This window comes from Rhagoletis pomonella, unplaced genomic scaffold, assembly GCF_013731165.1.
Source record: "Rhagoletis pomonella isolate Grant_MI unplaced genomic scaffold, Rhpom_1.0 Rhpom_scaffold_00004, whole genome shotgun sequence".
NCBI classification, from domain to species: domain Eukaryota; kingdom Metazoa; phylum Arthropoda; class Insecta; order Diptera; family Tephritidae; genus Rhagoletis; species Rhagoletis pomonella.
In genome coordinates this window covers 23751114-23756644 of record NW_023458558.1, presented here as the reverse complement: position 1 = coordinate 23756644, position 5531 = coordinate 23751114, and positions in this window count along the sequence as shown.

Here is a 5531-nt window from a genome sequence, read left to right as displayed (position 1 = left end):
AAAAAAAAAACGATTACTATGCGATTAAAGTTTATGTAAAATTGTGAAATAAATTCTGTTCTTGCTGCTAGTGGGGGGTGGGGCATTGACATAGTTTAGCATAAATAAATAAATTTATAAACTACTTTAATAATTTTTAAACTTCTCTGGCTTACTTGTTACATATTGTAAATTGTATAAACAATAACACTAACATAAACTTTTCACTCTCTATTTTCATGCGCCCCTTCTTCTTCACGTGGACGTAATGCATTGCAGTTGTACTTGCCAACGATGTGGTGCCGAACCCCGAAGACGTGCTTGTCTTCTTCACTCAATCGCTCCGTGGCAGACCTGCCATAATGGCTAATGGCGTGCGTTTCCTCATAATGAGCGAAAATAAGAAAAAGATTTTATGGCGCTGCAGTTCGATGGCCACTAAGAAGATCAAGTGCCCCGCACGCATCACAATGCTAAAAGGTAGTCCGCCAAAATTTATCATCAATAAGGCACAGCACATACATGCCGAACTGAAGCGAAACAAATACGGCTCGAGTAAACAAGCGCAACACCAACATCAGCATCATAGTCAAGATCAGCAAGACGAATTTTATAATGTGAGAACATTGAAACATGACGATGACCACGAAGTGGAAGTGGGAGGAAATGTCAAGATCGAAATTTTAAGCAGGAGACAGGCGCCAACACTACAATAGCAAAATCAGTAGAAAAGCCAACAATAGAGGCATCATCGGCTGTAAAGACAGACAGACAAACATACAAAATATGTATAAAAACATCAATCGATTGAAACTTAGTTCAGTGTACATTGTTTCTGTTTTATTTGATGTTAAGTATTTGTATTGTAGAATATATTTGAAATGCAAATTAAAAAACGCCGCTTTTGTGTGGTTGGAAATTGTAAAGAAAACGGGAAGCGCTTAGTTTCCGTAATGAGTGCCTTTTTGCATGCGCTCATTTTACTTATCAATACTAATCAATACTCTGATTTCTAATTACAGCTGCTCATAACAAGTATGTCGATGCTGGTGGTGATAGTGATAATGATGATGCCCCAGACATTCAGTACAAACCCAGCCAAAAGGGTCGTATACTGTTAGTTCACGAAGGTTTTCATTATGTGCATGAGAAGAGAATACACAACAAGATGTATTGGCGTTGTACACAGTATACTACACGACATAAGTGTTATGGGCGTGTACACACGGTGGAGGGACGTATCAAGCACAAGAATCCTCATAACCATAGCCCAGTCGAATTGATGGAAAAGAAATCAACAAAAACAAGAAACAAGAAATTCTCGTAAAGTGCGAGAATGATTTAGGTTCATAAAAAATTCGCAAGCTACGGAAAAAGTCGGCCATAATTGTAGCAGCAATGTTAACGAAAAAAATTATAGTTTAAAAAACTAAAAACTCGCTTTTATAATTCCCATTCGTGCTGTCATCAGGTATGTAACTTGAGAATGGAAACCGCTGCATCTTTTAGGCGCATCATTATTTTATAGTTACATACATCCCAAGCTAATATAAGCGAGGTAAAAAGGCAAGAAGAGCTGGGACACAAATTTCGTACAAATTTAAAAAACTGAAAATTTCGAGATTTCCTTAGCATTTTTATTTTTTTATTTTTTTTATTTTATATTTTTATGTAAATTTTGAAAAGCCCATTTTTTAGAAAAAAAAAATGTTAGTTGAAGTTGTCAAAATAAAAACAAATAATATCTAGTGGACCCATATACATATCGCAGATTTACTAAAAGATCGTCATAACTCTAAAAAAAAAAAACGAACATACTCGTTATATCACGCTTCATATATGTAGTGTAAAAAGTTCACTGTTAGATATTGTTTAGTTACCCGGGTAAGAAGATAATATGTATTCCGTTCCCACGACAGCCGGGTCTACGTAACCGGAACTACCTAGATTTACATCTGGCCAAGGACTGTCCTTCCAGGGGCTGGATTCTGTAACTGAGAAAATGTAGTGCACACCGAGTGCAATAGTTACAACCAAAAGCTCGCCGAATAAAATTCAGTAAGTTTTTCGAAAGAGAAGTGCACACAATTTTGACCGTTAAAACTCGATTCTCAAACTTGCTGATTCGCAAAATGAGTAAGTGTACACAGTTTTCAGTATACACTTGAAAACTCACAGTTACAGAATCCAGCCCCAGTTGAAAACTATAAACACGCTTCCGGAAAAATGCCACTTAATGAGTTATAACAGCCTTCTGGCAAATAAGCGATATGACCATATTTTAATAAGTGCCTTTTTGCATGCGCTTATTTTACTTATCTTACTAATTAATACTATAATTTCTAATTACAGTTGCTCATAACAAGTCTGTGTCTGTCGATGTTGGTGGCGATAATGATACTGATGATGCCTCAAAGATTCAGTACAAACGCAGCCAAAAAGGTCGTATACTGTTAGTTCACGAAGGTTTTCATTATGTGCATGAGAAGAGAATACGCAACAAGGTGTATTGGCGGTGTACACAGTATACTACGCGACATAAGTGTCATGGGCGCGTACACACGGTGGAGGGACGTATCGAGCACAAGACTCCTCATAACCATAGCCCAGTCGAATTGATGGAAAAGAAATCACGAGTGCGTATATTGAAACAACAAATTCTCTTAAAGTGCGAAAATTAATTATGCGCATAAAAAATTCGCAAGCTACGGAAAAAAATTAGTTACTGTGGTTCAAATTCCCTCGGAAGTGATTTGCAGAACCTGACTGAAAATGTAAATTCAAAACTTTAAAGCCGTTTTTCTCGAGTTTTTTGTTTTTTTGGATTATGACACCATTGAAGTAATTGAGCAATATATATATTTATACTAAAAAATTCGTTTGAAATGAAATTCGGCTACGAAATTGCTGAGTATTTTTTAACATTTTCTCAAATTGAAACAAGATTTCAATTAACCTTATATTAAGTTCAGTGTTTTTTAAGACAATTTTTAATTGATAATCTCTTACGTTGAAAAAATATATATTTTTTTTCGATACATGTTATGGGAAAATCTAAAAGGGACCTACGGTCGAAAAAAAATGATTTTTACGTATTTAGCGATTCTTATAGAAGATGCTATGCTGATCTCAGTGCAACAACTAGCTGCATTAGTCTTTCTACATAATTCACTTCAAAGGTTGATAAAAAAACGTACTAATCAAGTTATCTTTTTAACTTTTAAGCAGTGATGAGCATATAATACATATTGCGAAGGGTGCTGCTGTGCAATCTTGCTTAACAGCATTTGCTTTGATTACCTTTGCCGAACGCAAACGCAATACGAAGTAGCATATAAAGTGTACGTGTGATGGCAGCGAAGTTGGCGGCGAAAGACAACATATTCACGCTTGAACAGGAAAGTCAAAAGTGCCCGACACTGCTCTAAAGGAGTTTTTCTTGAAAACTTATTTCCGAGCCGTATGTCCCCTTTAAGTTTTCCTGTCTGCCACATACCTTCTTTTCAATAGAAATGCTACGTTTGAAGATACATATAAGAATTATTAACAGCATGGTTCAGCTCACGAACTACTTCGTGTTGGATAAAAATACTTTAGCAAACTAGATGTAAACAACTAAATTACCAAGAAATGACAAATTCACTATTTAAGAGTTATTTGGGGCTACCAGGCTCATAAGCACTTTATTTTTTGCATTTGACAAAATACATATATAGTATTCATTACATTTATTTTATGTTATAAAAACAGCATATACACAAAAAATGAAGAATTAAAAAAAAACGCTAAAATGTAAGATGTAACAAAATGTGTAAACAATTTAAAAGCTATAGCTTTTAAAACACTTAAATATACAATTTGTTGTAGACTATTTATATACATAGATCTAACTCGAAATCGTATCATAGTATTAAAGTATGAATAGCGACATAAGTTTATGTACACATATGTGCAAGTGTATGTATTTTGGTTTACAATAACATACATTAATTAAAATCGAAATAACGATAACTTGAGTTTTTATTTAGTTCGAAAATCTTGCCTTAATGTTTGCCAATTATGAATATAATTAATTATTCTTCTACACCCACTAATTGCATCTTACACTTTTTTACAGGCAAAAAGAAACGTGCTGATTTGTATTCACCGATGGCATCATTCGGCAGAACGAAGAAGAAACGCAAGAAGCTAATCATCAACTCATACGAATTTGTGATTGACCGCAAGCTAAAACAGACCACCAATTGGCGTTGTGCTCGCTATAAGAGTGCTAAATGTAAAGCGCGCGCCACTACGCGTCTCGTAAACGGTGTTGAACGATATGTCTTACGTAATGGGGAACATTCACATGATTATATTTGAAACTGATAATTGAATGTTTGATAGATGCAATAGGTGTATCTATTCTAATTGGCGCTTAGGCCTACTTAATGTCATGTTACCATGTATAAGCAGATAATATAACTTTTTTTCTTATTGTTCAAGCTATGATATAAAATTGTTGGTTTTAAATAGGGAAACATTTTTAACAGGCTTGCGGCCCATCGATTAAATAAAACTCAAGCTTTCGTTTTAATAATTTGACAGCTAAAATATCAATAGAACGAAGTTTTGTCTTTTATTAAATTGCCTAGCCTCGAGCTTGCTAAAAACAATTCATAATTTAAAATTCAAATGGTGTTTAAAAAACGAAACTACGAAAATGGATGTAAACAATCTGCCTTATCCTGGGTTTCGCCTGAAAAAAAAAATCGCTCGAAAATTTGTCATCCGCCCATAGTAAAACCATGAAAATCAAAAGTGAAAAGTGAACCGGTTCGAGGAAAATGAAACCCATAAGGTTGAGTAAATATTTTAACAAAATCTTCCAGCACCTAAAACCACACGTCTTTCTCAAAGAATATATGGGCGCACAAAAGAGAAGCGTCTTGATCCGGGGCTGCGGCAAATGCGTTCCTATGAATTTTGATGAGCTGAATCCGAATCCGCGGTCAGCATTGAAACAAATGGTCTTGGTTCAAGTCTAACCTCATTTTAGTAGCACATTTATGTGATGTTCACGGTTTTTTTTTTTGTTGTTAGATTAAATTGAGCACTTGAAAATGAAATACAGATGTCGCGTGCCCAGTTCAAAACACTATTTTGTGTAGCCGTGTTATGTACTATGTGTAAACTAAACTATTTTGCGCGAGGGATTAGAGCAAGGTATTAACTAACCTATATTACAATATTGAGATATTTAAAAGATTCTGAACAGTTATTTATTTTAAGCTTCTGCGTCCATTATCGCCAACCACTGACTGGTGAGGTGATGATAAAATATCTAATATACGGCGATTACAACAGAATATGCCTGCGACAAGAAAGAGTGATTAAAAATGCATTTGATGCTTTGTTCTTTTGATAAATTAATTGTTTCTTATTTACGATAACAGTTAAGTGCATATCTATGGCATTCAAATTCATTTATGTATCGTAATAAAATCCTTAAATATACATAAATAAAATGTACTGAAGAAATTTATTGAAATACCGCTGCTAATGCTAATTAA